Source organism: Schistocerca gregaria, chromosome 3 (assembly GCF_023897955.1).
Source record: "Schistocerca gregaria isolate iqSchGreg1 chromosome 3, iqSchGreg1.2, whole genome shotgun sequence".
NCBI classification, from domain to species: Eukaryota; Metazoa; Arthropoda; class Insecta; order Orthoptera; family Acrididae; genus Schistocerca; species Schistocerca gregaria.
This window is the reverse complement of record NC_064922.1, coordinates 6,932,356-6,950,278: the sequence shown is the minus strand read 5'-3', so window position 1 is coordinate 6,950,278 and position 17,923 is coordinate 6,932,356.

Here is a 17,923-nt window from a genome sequence, read left to right as displayed (position 1 = left end):
TACTGGTCTTGCAGGGAGAGATCAAAGCGTAGACTGTTTGAGACACTACTCCCATGGAGGAAATTGCGAATGGTGACTGTTCTATTCAATCCTGATGCAATTTCTGTGTTTCATTAACACTCTGATAGTCCACACATTACAGAATGCCCCCAGATGTGCATCGGAAACTGCTGCTGGTCTTCCAGGTACGATCAAAGCGTAAATTGTTTGAGGCATTCCTCCCATGGAGGAAAGTGCACATGGTGACTGTTGTATTCAATCCGGATGCAATTTCTGTGTTTCATCAACACTTTGAAGGTCCACAGATTAAAGAATGCCTCCAGATGTGCATCGGAAACTACTACTGGTCTTGCAAGGAACGATCAAAGCGTTGACACTTTGAGACATTACTCCCATGGAGGAAAGTGCGCATGGTGACTGTTGTATTCAATCCCGATGCAATTTCTGTGTTTCATCAACACTCTGATAGTCCACACATTACAGAATGCCCACAGATGTGCATCCGAAACTACTACTGGTCTTCCAGGGAGCGATCAAAGCGTAAACGGTTTGAGACATTACTCCCATGGAGGAAAGGGCGCATGGTGATTGTTGTATTCAATCCCGCTGCAATTTCTGTGTTTCGTCAACACTTTGAAGGTCCACAGATTACAGAATGCCTCCTAATGTGCATCGGAATCTAGTACTGGTCTTGCAGGGAACGATGAAAGCGTAGACTGTTTGAGACATTACTCCCATGGAAAAAAGTGCGAATGGTGACTGTTGTATTAAATCTCGAGGCAATTACTGTGTTTCATCAACACTCTGATAGTCCACACATTACAGAATGACATCAGATGTGTATCGGAAACTACTACTGGCCTTCCAGGGAAGGAAAAAAAGCGTTAACTGTTTGAGACATTACTCCCATGGAGGAAAGTGCGCATGGTGATTGTTGTATTCAATCCCGATGCAATTTCTGCGTTTCATCAACAATCTGATAGTCCACAGATTACAGAATGACACCAGATGTGCATCGGAAACTACTACATGTCTTCCAGGGAACAATCAAAGAGTAAACTGTTTGAGACATTACGCCCATGGAGGAAAGTGCGCATGGTGACTGTTGTATTCAATCCCGCGGCAATTTCTGTGTTTCATCAACACTTTGAATATCCACAGATTACAGAATGCCTCCAGATGTGAGTCGCAAACGACTACTGGTCTTGCAGGGAACGATCAAAGCGTAGACTGTTTGAGACATTACTCCCATGGAGGAAAGTGTGCATGGTGACTGTTGTATTCAATCCCGACGCAGTTTCTGTGTTTCATCAACACTCTGATATTCCACACACTACAGAATGGCCCCAGATGTGCATCGGAAACTACTACTTGTCTTCCAGGGAACAATCAAAGAGTAAACTGTTTGAGACATTACGCCCATGGAGGAAAGTGCGCATGGTGACTTTTGTATTCAATCCCGCGGCAATTTCTGTGTTTCATCAACACTTTGAAGGTCCACAGATTACAGAATGCCTCCAGATGTGCATCGCAAACGACTACTGGTCTTGCAGGGAACGATCAAAGCGTAGACTCTTTGAGACATTACTCCCATGGAGGAAAATGTGAATAGTGACTGTTGTATTCAATCCCGATGCAATTTCTGTGTTTCATCAACACTCTGATAGTCCACACATTACAGAATGCCCCCAGATGTGCATCGGAAACTACTACTAGTCTTCCAGGGAACGATCAAAGCATAAACTGTTTGAGACATTAGTCCCATGGAGGAAAGTGCGCATGGTGACTGTTGTACTCAATCCTGACGCAACTTCTGTGTTTCTTCAACACTTTCAAGGTCCACAGTTTACAGACAGCTTCCAGATGTGCATCGGAAGCTACTACTGGTCTTGCTGGGAACGAACAAAGCGTAGACTGTTTGAGACATTACTCCCATGGAGGAAAGTGCCCATGGTGTCTGTTGTATTCAATCCCGATGCAATTTCTGTGTTTCATCAACACTCTGATAGTCCACAAATTACAGAATGCCTCCAGATGTGCATCGTAAACTACTACTGGTCTTGCAGGGAACGATCACAGCGTAGACTGTTTGAGACATTACTCCCATGGAGGAAAGTGCGCATGGTGACTGTTGTACTCAATCCCGATGCAATTTCTGTGTTTCATCAACACTCTGATAGTCCACAGATTACAGAATGCCTCCAGATGTCCATCGGAAACTACTACTGGTCATCCAGGGAACGATCAAAGCGTAAACTTTTTTGAGGCATTACTCTCATGGAGGAAAGTGCGCATGGTGACTGTTGTATTCAATCCCGATGCAATATCTGTGTTTCATCAACAGTCTGATAAAACACAGATAACAGATTGCCTCCAGATGTGCATCGGAAACTACTACAGGTCTTGCAGGGAACGATCAAAGCGTAGACTGTTTGAGACATTACTCCCATGGAGGAAAGTGCGCATGGTGACTGTTGTATTCAATCCAAATGCAATTTCTGTGTTTCATCAACACTCTGATAGTCCACACATTACAGAATGCCTCCAGATGTGCATCGGAAACTACTACTCATCTTGCAGTGAACGATCAAAGCGTAGACAGTTTGAGACATTACTCACATGCAGGAAGTGCGCATGGTGACTGTTGTATTCAATCCAAATTCATTTTCTGTGTCTCATGAACACTCTGATAGTCCACACATTACAGAGTGCCCCCAGATGTGCATCGGAAACTACTACTGGTCTTCCAGGGAACGATCAAAGCGTAGACTGTTTGAGACATTACTCCCATGAAGGAAAGTGCGCATGGTGACTGTTGTATTCAATCCAAATGCAATTTCTGTGTTTCATCAACACTTGGAAGTTCCACAGATTACAGAATGCCTCCAGATGTGCATCGGAAAATACTACTGGTCCTCCAGGAAACGATCAAAGCGTAGACTGTTTGAGATATTACTCCCATGGAGGAAAGTGCGCATGGTGACTTTTGTATTCAATCTCGCTGCAATTTCTGTGTTTCATCAACACTTTGAAGGTCCACAGATTACAGAATGCCTCCAGATGTGCATCGCAAACTACTACAGGTCTTGCAGGGAACGATCAATGCGTAGACTGTTTGAGACATTACTCCCATGGAGGAAAGTGGGCATGGTGACTGTTGTATTCAATCCCGATGCAATTTCTGTGTTTCATCAACACTCTCATAGTCCACACATTACAGAATGCCCCCATATGTGCATCGGAATCTACTACTGGTCTTCCGGAGAACAATCAAAGCGTAAACTCTTTGAGACATTACTCCCATGGAGGAAAGTGCGCATGGTGACTGTTGTATTCAATCCTGATGCAATTTCTGTGTTTCATCAACACTCTGATGGTCCACACATTACAGAATGTCAGAAGATGTGCATCGGAAACTACTACTGGTCTTCCATTGAACTATCAAAGCGTAGACTGATTGATACATTACTCCCATGGAGGAAAGTGCGCATGGTGACTGTTGTATTCGATAGCGATTCAATTTCTGTGTTTCATCAACACTTTGAAGGTCCACAGATTACAGAATACCTCCAGATGTCCATCGGAAACTACTACTGGTCTTGCAGGGAAAGATCAAAGCGTAGACTGTTTGAGACACTACTCCCATGGAGGAAAGTGCGAATGGTGACTGTTCTATTCAATCCTGATGCAATTTCTGTGTTTCATTAACACTCTGATAGTCCACACATTACAGAATGCCCCCACATGTGCATCGGAAACTACTACTGATCTTCCAGGGAACGGTTAAAGCGTAAACCTTTTCAGACATTACTCCCATGGAGGAAAGTGCGCATGGTGACTGTTGTATTCAATCCTGATGCAATTTCTGTGTTTCATCAACACTCTGATAGTCCACACATTACAGAATGCCCCCAGATGTGCATCGGAAACTGCTGCTGGTCTTCCAGGTTCGATCAAAGCGTAAACTGTTTGAGGCATTACTCCCATGGAGGAAAGTGCGCATGGTGACTGTTGTATTCAATCCCGATGCAATTTCTGTGTTTCATCAACACTCTGATAGTAAACACATTACAGAATGCCCACGGATGTGCATCCGAAACTACTACTGGTCTTCCAGGGAACGATCAAAGCGTAAACGGTTTGAGACATTACTCCCATGGAGGAAAGGGTGCATGGTGATTGTTGTATTCAATCCCGATGCAATTTCTGTGTTTCGTCAACACTTTGAAGGTCCACAGATTACAGAATGCCTCCAGATGTGCATCGGAAACTAGTACTGGTCTTGCAGGGAACGATCAAAGCGTAGACTGTTTGAGACATTACTCCCATTAAAAAAAGTGCGAATGGTGACTGTTGTATTCAATCTGGAGGCAATTTCTGTGTTTCATCAACACTCTGATGGTCCACACATTACAGAATGATATCAGATGTGTATCGGAAACTACTACTGGACTTCCAGGGAACGAAAAAAAGCGTTAACTGTTTGAGACATTACTCCCATGGAGGAAAGTGCGCATGGTGAGTGTTTTATTCAATCCCGATGCAATTTCTGTTTTTCATCAACAATCAGATAGTCCACAGATTACAGAATGACACCAGATGTGCATCGGATACTACTACATGTCTTCCAGGGAACAATCAAAGAGTAAACTGTTTGAGACATTACGCCCATGGAGGAAAGTGCGCATTTTGACTGTTGTATTCAATCCCGCGGCAATTTCTGTGTTTCATCAACACTTTGAAGGTCCACAGATTACAGAATGCCTCCAGATGTGCATCGCAAACGACAACTGGTCTTGCAGGGAACGATCAAAGCGTAGACTGTTTGAGACATTACTCCCATGGAGGAAAGTGCGCATGGTGACTGTTGTATTCAATCCCGACGCAATTTCTGTGTTTCATCAACACTCTGATAGTCCACACATTACAGAATGGCCCCAGATGTGCATCGGAAACTACTACTTGTCTTCCAGGGAACAATCAAAGAATAAACTGTTTGAGACACTACGCCCATGGAGGAAAGTGCGCATGGTGACTGTTGTATACAATCCCGCGGCAATTTCTGTGTTTCATCAACACTTTGAAGGTCCACAGATTACAGAATGCCTCCAGATGTGCATCATAAACTACTACTGGTCTTGCTGGGAACGATCAAAGCGTAGACTGTTTGTGCCATTACTCCCATGGAGGAAAATGCGCATGATGAATGTTGTATTCAATCCTGATGCAATTTCTGTGTTTCATCAACACTGTGATTGTCCACACATTATAGAATGTCATCAGATGTGCATCGGAACTACTACTGGTCTTCCGGAGAACGATCAAAGCGTAAACTGTTTGAGACATTACTCCCATGGAGGAAAGTGCGCATGGTGACTGTTGTATTCAAACCTGATGCAATTTCTGTGTTTCATCAACACTCTGATGGTCCACACATTACAGAATGTCAGAAGACGTGCATCGGAAACTACTACTGGTCTTCCATTGAACGATCAAAGCGTCGACTGATTGAGACATTACTCCCATGGAGGAAAGTGCGCATGGTGACTCTTGTATTCGATAGCGATTCAATTTCTGTGTTTCATCAACACTTTGAAGATCCACAGATTACAGAATGCCTCCAGATGTGCATCGGAAACTACTACTGGTCCTCCAGGAAACGATCAAATCGTGGACTGTTTGAGACATTACTCCCATGGAGGAAAGTGCGCATGGTGACTGTTGTATTCAATCCCGCGGCAATTTCTGTGTTTCATCAACACTTTGAAGGTCCACAGATTACAGAATACCTCCAGATGTCCATCGCAAACTACTACTGGTCTTGCAGGGAAAGATCAAAGCGTAGACTCTTTGAGACACTACTCCCATGGAGGAAAGTGCGAATGGTGACTGTTCTATTCAATCCGGATGCAATTTCTGTGTTTCATTAACACTCTGATAGTCCACACATTACAGAATGCCCCCAGATGTGCATCGGAAACTGCTGCTGGTCTTCCAGGTTCGATCAAAGCGTAAACTGTTTGAGGCATTACTCCCATGGAGGAAAGTGCGCATGGTGACTGCTGTATTCATTCCCGATGCAATTTCTGTGTTTCATCAACACTTTGAAGGTCCACAGATTAAAGAATGCCTCCAGATGTGCATCGGAAACTACTACTGGTCTTGCAAGGAACGATCAAAGCGTTGACAGTTTGAGACATTACTCCCATGGAGGAAAGTGCGCATGGTGACTGTTGTATTCAATCCCGATGCAATTTCTGTGTTTCATCAACACTCTGATAGTCCACACATTACAGAATGCCCACAGATGTGCATCCGAAACTACTACTGGTCTTCCTGGGAACGATAAAAGCGTAAACGGTTTGAGACATTACGCCCATGGAGGAAAGGGCGCATGGTGATTGTTGTATTCAATCCCGATGCAATTTCTGTGTTTCGTCAACACTTTGAAGGTCCACAGATTACAGAATGCCTCCAGATGTGCATCGGAAACTACTACTGGTCTTGCAGGGAACGATCAAAGCGTAGACTGTTTGAGACATTACTCCCATGGAGGAAAGTGCGCATGGTGACTGTTGTATTCAATCCCGAAGTAATTTCTGTGTTTCATCAACACTCTGATAGTCCACACATTACAGAATGACGTCAGATGTGTATCGGAAACTACTACTGGCCTTCCAGGGAACAATCAAAGCGTAGACTGTTTGAGAAATTACTCCCATTGAGGAAAGTGCGCATGGTGACTGTTGTATTCAATCCTGATGCAATTTCTGTGTTTCATCAAAACCTTGAAGGTCCACAGATTACAGAATGCCTCCAGATGTGCTTCGGAAAACACTACTGGTCCTCCAGGAAACGATCATAGCGTAGACTGTTTGAGACAATACTCCCATGGAGGAAAAATCGCATGATGAATGTTGTATTCAATCCTGATGCAATTTCTTTGTTTCATCAACACTGTGATAGTCCACACATTACAGAATGTCATCAGATGTGCATCGGAAACTACTACCGGTCTTCCGGAGAACGTTCAAAGCGTAAACTGTTTGAGACATTACTCCCATGGAGGAAAGTGCGCATGGTGACTGTTGTATTCAATCCTGATGCAATTTCTGTGTTTCATCAACACTCTGATGGTCCACACATTACAGAATGTCAGAAGATATGCATCGGAAACTACTACTGGTCTTCCATTGAACGATCAAAGCGTAGACTGATTGAGACATTACTCCCATGGAGGAAAGTGCGCATGGTGACTGTTGTATTCGATAGCGATTCAATTTCTGTGTTTCATCAACACTTTGAAGGTCCACAGATTACAGAATGCCCCCAGATGTGCATCGGAAACTGCTGCTGGTCTTCCAGGTACGATCAAAGCGTAAATTGTTTGAGGCATTCCTCCCATGGAGGAAAGTGCACATGGTGACTGTTGTATTCAATCCCGATGCAATTTCTGTGTTTCATCAACACTTTGAAGGCCCACAGATTAAAGAATGCCTCCAGATGTGCATCGGAAACTACTACTGGTCTTGCAAGGAACGATCAAAGCGTTGACAGTTTGAGACATTACTCCCATGGAGGAAAGTGCGCATGGTGACTGTTGTATTCAATCCCGATGCAATTTCTGTGTTTCATCAACACTCTGATAGTCCACACATTACAGAATGCCCACAGATGTGCATCCGAAACTACTACTGGTCTTCCAGGGAACGATCAAAGCGTAAACGGTTTGAGACATTACTCCCATGGAGGAAAGGGCGCATGGTGATTGTTGTATTCAATCCCGATGCAATTTCTGTGTTTCGTCAACACTTTGAAGGTCCACAGATTACAGAATGCCTCCTAATGTGCATCGGAAACTAGTACTGGTCTTGCAGGGAACGATCAAAGCGTAGACTGTTTGAGACATTACTCCCATGGAAAAAAGTGCGAATGGTGACTGTTGTATTAAATCTCGAGGCAATTACTGTGTTTCATCAACACTCTGATAGTCCACACATTACAGAATGACATCAGATGTGTATCGGAAACTACTACTGGCCTTCCAGGGAAGGAAAAAATGCGTTAACTGTTTGAGACATTACTCCCATGGAGGAAAGTGCGCATGGTGATTGTTGTATTCAATCCCGATGCAATTTCTGCGTTTCATCAACAATCTGATAGTCCACAGATTACAGAATGACACCAGATGTGCATCGGAAACTACTACATGTCTTCCAGGGAACAATCAAGGAGTAAACTGTTTGAGACATTACGCCCATGGAGGAAAGTGCGCATGGTGACTGTTGTATTCAATCCCGCGGCAATTTCTGTGTTTCATCAACACTTTGAATTTCCACAGATTACAGAATGCCTCCAGATGTGAATCGCAAACGACTACTGGTCTTGCAGGGAACGATCAAAGCGTAGACTGTTTGAGACATTACTCGCATGGAGGAAAGTGTGCATGGTGACTGTTGTATTCAATCCCGACGCAATTTCTGTGTTTCATCAACACTCTGATAGTCCACACACTACAGAATGGCCCCAGATGTGCATCGGAAACTACTACTTGTCTTCCAGGGAACAATCAAAGAGTAAACTGTTTGAGACATTACGCCCATGGAGGAAAGTGCGCATGGTGACTTTAGTATTCAATCCCGCGGCAATTTCTGTGTTTCATCAACACTTTGAAGGTCCACAGATTACAGAATGCCTCCAGATGTGCATCGCAAACGACTACTGGTCTTGCAGGGAACGATCAAAGCGTAGACTGTTTGAGACATTACTCCCATGGAGGAAAGTGCGCATGGAGACTGTTGTATTCAATCCCGATGCAATTTCTGTGTTTCATCAACACTCTGATAGTCCACACATTACAGAATGGCCCCAGATGTGCATCGGAAACTACTACTGGTCTTGCAATGAACGATCAAAGCGTAGACTGTTTGAGACATTACTCCCATGGAGGAAAGTGCGAATGGTGACTGTTCTATTCAATCCCGATGCAATTTCTATGTTTTATCAACACTTTGAAGGTCCACAGATTGCAGAATGCCTCCAGATGTGCATCAGAAACTACTACTGGTCTTGCAGGGAACGATCAAAGCGTAGACTGTTGGAGACATTACTCCCATTGAGGAAAGTGCGCATGGTGACTGTTGTATTCAATCCTGATGCAATTTCTGTGTTTCATCAAAACTTTGAAGGTCCACAGATTACAGAATGCCTCCAGATGTGCTTCGGAAAACACTACTGGTCCTCCAGGAAACGATCATAGCGTAGACTGTTTGAGACATTACTCCCATGGAGGAAAGTGCGCATGGTGACTGTTGTATTCAATCCTGATGCAATTTCTGTGTTTCATCAACACTCTGATGGTCCACACATTACAGAATGTCAGAAGATGTGCATCGGAAACTACTACTGGTCTTCCATTGAACGATCAAAGAGTAGACTGATTGAGACATTTCTCCCAAGGAGGAAAGTGCGCATGGTGACTGTTGTATTCAATCCCGATGCAATTTCTGTGTTTCATCAACACTTGGTAGGTCCACAGATTACAGAATGCCTCCAAATGTGCATCGGAAAATACTACTGGTCCTCCAGGAAACGATCATATCGTAGACTGTTTGAGACACTACTCCCATGGAGGAAAGTGCGCATGGTGACTGTTGTATTCAATCCGACTGCAATTTCTGTGTTTCATCAACACTTTGAAGGTCCACAGATTACAGAATGCCTCCAGATGTCCATCGGAAACTACTACTGGTCTTCCAGGGAACGATCAAAGCGTAAACTCTTTGAGGCATTACTCTCATGGAGGAAAGTGCGCATGGTGACTGTTGTATTCAATCCCGATACAATATCTGTGTTTCATCAACAGTCTGATAGAACACAGATAACAGATTGCCTCCAGATGTGCATCGGAAACTACTACAGGTCTTGCAGGGAACGATCAAAGCGTAGACTGTTTGAGACATTACTCCCATGGAGGAAAGTGCGCATGGTGACTGTTGTATTCAATCCAAATGCAATTTCTGTGTTTCATCAACACTCCGATAGTCCACACATTACAGAATGCCTCCAGATGTGCATCGGAAACTACTACTCATCTTGCAGTGAACGATCAAAGCGTAGACAGTTTGAGACATTACTCACATGCAGGAAGTGCGCATGGTGACTGTTGTATTCAATCCAAATTCAATTTCTGTGTCTCATGAACACTCTGATAGTCCACACATTACAGAGTGCCCCCAGATGTGCATCGGAAACTGCTACTGGTCTCCCAGGGAACGATCAAAGCGTAGACTGTTTGAGACATTACTCCCATGAAGGAAAGTGCGCATGGTGACTGTTGTATTCAATCCAAATGCAATTTCTGTGTTTCATCAACACTTGGAAGGTCCACAGATTACAGAATGCCTCCAGATGTGCATCGGAAAATACTACTGGTCCTCCAGGAAACGATCAAAGCGTAGACTGTTTGAGATATTACTCCCATGGAGGAAAGTGCGCATGGTGACTTTTGTATTCAATCTCGCTGCAATTTCTGTGTTTCATCAACACTTTGAAGGTCCACAGATTATAGAATGCCTCCAGATGTGCATCGCAAACTACTACTGGTCTTGCAGGGAACGATCAATGCGTAGACTGTTTGAGACATTACTCCCATGGAGGAAAGTGGGCATGGTGACTGTTGTATTCAATCCCGATGCAATTTCTGTGTTTCATCAACACTCTCATAGTCCACACATTACAGAATGCCCCCATATGTGCATCGGAAACTACTACTGGTCTTCCGGAGAACAATCAAAGCGTAAACTCTTTGAGACATTACTCCCATGGAGGAAGGTGCGCATGGTGACTGTTGTATTCAATCCTGATGCAATTTCTGTGTTTCATCAACACTCTGATGGTCCACACATTACAGAATGTCAGAAGATGTGCATCGGAAACTACTACTGCTCTTCCATTGAACGATCAAAGCGTAGACTGATTGAGACATTACTCCCATGGAGGAAAGTGCGCATGGTGACTGTTGTATTCGATAGCGATTCAATTTCTGTGTTTCATCAACACTTTGAAGGTCCACAGATTACAGAATACCTCCAGATGTCCATCGGAAACTACTACTGGTCTTGCAGGGAAACATCAAAGCGTAGACTGTTTGAGACACTACTCCCATGGAGGAAAGTGCGAATGGTGACTGTTCTATTCAATCCTGATGCAACTTCTGTGTTTCATTAACACTCTGATAGTCCACACATTACAGAATGCCCCCACATGTGCATCGGAAACTACTACTGATCTTCCAGGGAACGGTTAAAGCGTAAGCTGTTTCAGACATTACTCCCATGGAGGAAAGTGCGCATGGTGACTGTTGTATTCAATCCTGATGCAATTTCTGTGTTTCATCAACACTCTGATAGTCCACACATTACAGAATGCCCCCAGATGTGCATCGGAAACTGCTGCTGGTCTTCCAGGTTCGATCAAAGCGTAAACTGTTTGAGGCATTACTCCCATGGAGGAAAGTGCGCATGGTTACTGTTGTATTCAATCCCGATGCAATTTCTGTGTTTCATCAACACTCTGATAGTAAACACATTACAGAATGCCCACGGATGTGCATCCGAAACTACTACTGGTCTTCCAGGGAACGATCAAAGCGTAAACGGTTTGAGACATTACTCCCATGGAGGAAAGGGTGCATGGTGATTGTTGTATTCAATCCCGATGCAATTTCTGTGTTTCGTCAACACTTTGAAGGTCCACAGATTACAGAATGCCTCCAGATGTGCATCGGAAACTAGTACTGGTCTTGCAGGGAACGATCAAAGCGTAGACTGTTTGAGACATTACTCCCATGGAGGAAAGTGCGCATGGTGACTGTTGTATTCAATCCCGATGCAATTTCTGTGTTTCATCAACACTCTGATAGTAAACACATTACAGAATGCCCACGGATGTGCATCCGAAACTACTACTGGTCTTCCAGGGAACGATCAAAGCGTAAACGGTTTGAGACATTACTCCCATGGAGGAAAGGGTGCATGGTGATTGTTGTATTCAATCCCGATGCAATTTCTGTGTTTCGTCAACACTTTGAAGGTCCACAGATTACAGAATGCCTCCAGATGTGCATCGGAAACTAGTACTGGTCTTGCAGGGAACGATCAAAGCGTAGACTGTTTGAGACATTACTCCCATTAAAAAAAGTGCGAATGGTGACTGTTGTATTCAATCTCGAGGCAATTTCTGTGTTTCATCAACACTCTGATGGTCCACACATTACAGAATGATATCAGATGTGTATCGGAAACTACTACTGGACCTCCAGGGAACGAAAAAAAGCGTTAACTGTTTGAGACATTACTCCCATGGAGGAAAGTGCGCATGGTGAGTGTTGTATTCAATCCCGATGCAATTTCTGTGTTTCATCAACACTCTGATAGTCCACACATTACAGAATGCCCACAGATGTGCATCCGAAACTACTACTGGTCTTCCAGGGAACGATCAAAGCGTAAACGGTTTGAGACATTACTCCCATGGAGGAAAGGGCGCATGGTGATTGTTGTATTCAATCCCGATGCAATTTCTGTGTTTCGTCAACACTTTGAAGGTCCACAGATTACAGAATGCCTCCTAATGTGCATCGGAAACTAGTACTGGTCTTGCAGGGAACGATCAAAGCGTAGACTGTTTGAGACATTACTCCCATGGAAAAAAGTGCGAATGGTGACTGTTGTATTAAATCTCGAGGCAATTACTGTGTTTCATCAACACTCTGATAGTCCACACATTACAGAATGACATCAGATGTGTATCGGAAACTACTACTGGCCTTCCAGGGAAGGAAAAAATGCGTTAACTGTTTGAGACATTACTCCCATGGAGGAAAGTGCGCATGGTGATTGTTGTATTCAATCCCGATGCAATTTCTGCGTTTCATCAACAATCTGATAGTCCACAGATTACAGAATGACACCAGATGTGCATCGGAAACTACTACATGTCTTCCAGGGAACAATCAAGGAGTAAACTGTTTGAGACATTACGCCCATGGAGGAAAGTGCGCATGGTGACTGTTGTATTCAATCCCGCGGCAATTTCTGTGTTTCATCAACACTTTGAATTTCCACAGATTACAGAATGCCTCCAGATGTGAATCGCAAACGACTACTGGTCTTGCAGGGAACGATCAAAGCGTAGACTGTTTGAGACATTACTCGCATGGAGGAAAGTGTGCATGGTGACTGTTGTATTCAATCCCGACGCAATTTCTGTGTTTCATCAACACTCTGATAGTCCACACACTACAGAATGGCCCCAGATGTGCATCGGAAACTACTACTTGTCTTCCAGGGAACAATCAAAGAGTAAACTGTTTGAGACATTACGCCCATGGAGGAAAGTGCGCATGGTGACTTTAGTATTCAATCCCGCGGCAATTTCTGTGTTTCATCAACACTTTGAAGGTCCACAGATTACAGAATGCCTCCAGATGTGCATCGCAAACGACTACTGGTCTTGCAGGGAACGATCAAAGCGTAGACTGTTTGAGACATTACTCCCATGGAGGAAAGTGCGCATGGAGACTGTTGTATTCAATCCCAAAGCAATTTCTGTGTTTCATCAACACTCTGATAGTCCACACATTACAGAATGGCCCCAGATGTGCATCGGAAACTACTACTGGTCTTGCAATGAACGATCAAAGCGTAGACTGTTTGAGACATTACTCCCATGGAGGAAAGTGCGAATGGTGACTGTTCTATTCAATCCCGATGCAATTTCTATGTTTTATCAACACTTTGAAGGTCCACAGATTGCAGAATGCCTCCAGATGTGCATCAGAAACTACTACTGGTCTTGCAGGGTACGATCAAAGCGTAGACTGTTGGAGACATTACTCCCATTGAGGAAAGTGCGCATGGTGACTGTTGTATTCAATCCTGATGCAATTTCTGTGTTTCATCAAAACTTTGAAGGTCCACAGATTACAGAATGCCTCCAGATGTGCTTCGGAAAACACTACTGGTCCTCCAGGAAACGATCATAGCGTAGACTGTTTGAGACATTACTCCCATGGAGGAAAGTGCGCATGGTGACTGTTGTATTCAATCCTGATGCAATTTCTGTGTTTCATCAACACTCTGATGGTCCACACATTACAGAATGTCAGAAGATGTGCATCGGAAACTACTACTGGTCTTCCATTGAACGATCAAAGAGTAGACTGATTGAGACATTTCTCCCAAGGAGGAAAGTGCGCATGGTGACTGTTGTATTCAATCCCGATGCAATTTCTGTGTTTCATCAACACTTGGTAGGTCCACAGATTACAGAATGCCTCCAAATGTGCATCGGAAAATACTACTGGTCCTCCAGGAAACGATCATATCGTAGACTGTTTGAGACACTACTCCCATGGAGGAAAGTGCGCATGGTGACTGTTGTATTCAATCCGACTGCAATTTCTGTGTTTCATCAACACTTTGAAGGTCCACAGATTACAGAATGCCTCCAGATGTCCATCGGAAACTACTACTGGTCTTCCAGGGAACGATCAAAGCGTAAACTCTTTGAGGCATTACTCTCATGGAGGAAAGTGCGCATGGTGACTGTTGTATTCAATCCCGATGCAATATCTGTGTTTCATCAACAGTCTGATAGAACACAGATAACAGATTGCCTCCAGATGTGCATCGGAAACTACTACAGGTCTTGCAGGGAACGATCAAAGCGTAGACTGTTTGAGACATTACTCCCATGGAGGAAAGTGCGCATGGTGACTGTTGTATTCAATCCAAATGCAATTTCTGTGTTTCATCAACACTCTGATAGTCCACACATTACAGAATGCCTCCAGATGTGCATCGGAAACTACTACTCATCTTGCAGTGAACGATCAAAGCGTAGACAGTTTGAGACATTACTCACATGCAGGAAGTGCGCATGGTGACTGTTGTATTCAATCCAAATTCAATTTCTGTGTTTCATGAACACTCTGATAGTCCACACATTACAGAGTGCCCCCAGATGTGCATCGGAAACTGCTACTGGTCTCCCAGGGAACGATCAAAGCGTAGACTGTTTGAGACATTACTCCCATGAAGGAAAGTGCGCATGGTGACTGTTGTATTCAATCCAAATGCAATTTCTGTGTTTCATCAACACTTGGAAGGTCCACAGATTACAGAATGCCTCCAGATGTGCATCGGAAAATACTACTGGTCCTCCAGGAAACGATCAAAGCGTAGACTGTTTGAGATATTACTCCCATGGAGGAAAGTGCGCATGGTGACTTTTGTATTCAATCTCGCTGCAATTTCTGTGTTTCATCAACACTTTGAAGGTCCACAGATTATAGAATGCCTCCAGATGTGCATCGCAAACTACTACTGGTCTTGCAGGGAAAGATCAATGCGTAGACTGTTTGAGACATTACTCCCATGGAGGAAAGTGGGCATGGTGACTGTTGTATTCAATCCCGATGCAATTTCTGTGTTTCATCAACACTCTCATAGTCCACACATTACAGAATGCCCCCATATGTGCATCGGAAACTACTACTGGTCTTCCGGAGAACAATCAAAGCGTAAACTCTTTGAGACATTACTCCCATGGAGGAAGGTGCGCATGGTGACTGTTGTATTCGATAGCGATTCAATTTCTGTGTTTCATCAACACTTTGAAGGTCCACAGATTACAGAATACCTCCAGATGTCCATCGGAAACTACTACTGGTCTTGCAGGGAAACATCAAAGCGTAGACTGTTTGAGACACTACTCCCATGGAGGAAAGTGCGAATGGTGACTGTTCTATTCAATCCTGATGCAACTTCTGTGTTTCATTAACACTCTGATAGTCCACACATTACAGAATGCCCCCACATGTGCATCGGAAACTACTACTGATCTTCCAGGGAACGGTTAAAGCGTAAGCTGTTTCAGACATTACTCCCATGGAGGAAAGTACGCATGGTGACTGTTGTATTCAATCCTGATGCAATTTCTGTGTTTCATCAACACTCTGATAGTCCACACATTACAGAATGCCCCCAGATGTGCATCGGAAACTGCTGCTGGTCTTCCAGGTCGATCAAAGCGTAAACTGTTTGAGGCATTACTCCCATGGAGGAAAGTGCGCATGGTGACTGTTGTATTCAATCCCGATGCAATTTCTGTGTTTCATCAACACTCTGATAGTAAACACATTACAGAATGCCCACGGATGTGCATCCGAAACTACTACTGGTCTTCCAGGGAACGATCAAAGCCTAAACGGTTTGAGACATTACTCCCATGGAGGAAAGGGTGCATGGTGATTGTTGTATTCAATCCCGATGCAATTTCTGTGTTTCGTCAACACTTTGAAGGTCCACAGATTACAGAATGCCTCCAGATGTGCATCGGAAACTAGTACTGGTCTTGCAGGGAACGATCAAAGCGTAGACTGTTTGAGACATTACTCCCATGGAGGAAAGTGCGCATGGTGACTGTTGTATTCAATCCCGATGCAATTTCTGTGTTTCATCAACACTCTGATAGTAAACACATTACAGAATGCCCACGGATGTGCATCCGAAACTACTACTGGTCTTCCAGGGAACGATCAAAGCGTAAACGGTTTGAGACATTACTCCCATGGAGGAAAGGGTGCATGGTGATTGTTGTATTCAATCCCGATGCAATTTCTGTGTTTCGTCAACACTTTGAAGGTCCACAGATTACAGAATGCCTCCTAATGTGCATCGGAAACTAGTACTGGTCTTGCAGGGAACGATCAAAGCGTAGACTGTTTGAGACATTACTCCCATTAAAAAAAGTGCGAATGGTGACTGTTGTATTCAATCTCGAGGCAATTTCTGTGTTTCATCAACACTCTGATGGTCCACACATTACAGAATGATATCAGATGTGTATCGGAAACTACTACTGGACCTCCAGGGAACGAAAAAAAGCGTTAACTGTTTGAGACATTACTCCCATGGAGGAAAGTGCGCATGGTGAGTGTTGTATTCAATCCCGATGCAATTTCTGTGTTTCATCAACAATCTGATAGTCCACAGATTACAGAATGACACCAGATGTGCATCGGATACTACTACATGTCTTCCAGGGAACAATCAAAGAGTAAACTGTTTGAGACATTACGCCCATGGAGGAAAGTGCGCATTTTGACTGTTGTATTCAATTCCGCGGCAATTTCTGTGTTTCATCAACACTTTGAAAGTCCACAGATTACAGAGTGCCTCCAGATGTGCATCGCAAACGACAACTGGTCTTGCAGGGAACGATCAAAGCGTAGACTGTTTGAGACATTACTCCCATGGAGGAAAGTGCGCATGGTGACTGTTGTATTCAATCCCGACGCAATTTCTGTGTTTCATCAACACTCTGATAGTCCACACATTACAGAATGGCCCCAGATGTGCATCGGAAACTACAACTTGTCTTCCAGGGAACAATCAAAGAGTAAACTGTTTGAGACATTACGCCCATGGAGGAAAGTGCGCATGGTGACTGTTGTATACAATCCCGCGGCAATTTCTGTGTTTCATCAACACTTTGAGGGTCCACAGATTACAGAATGCCTCCAGATGTGCATCGCAAACGACTACTGGTCTTGCAGGGAACGATCAAAACGTAGAATGTTTGAGACATTACTCCCATGGAGGAAAGAGCGCATGGTGACTGTTGTATACAATCCCGATGCAATTTCTGTGTTTCATCAACACTCTGATAGTCCACACATTACAGAATCTCCCCAGATGTGCATCGGAAACTACTACTGGTCTTGCAATGAACGATCAAAGCGTAGACTGTTTGAGACATTACTCCCATGGAGGAAAGTGCGAATGGTGACTGTTCTATTCAATCCCGATGCAATTTCTATGTTTTATCAACACTTTGAAGGTCCACAGACTGCAGA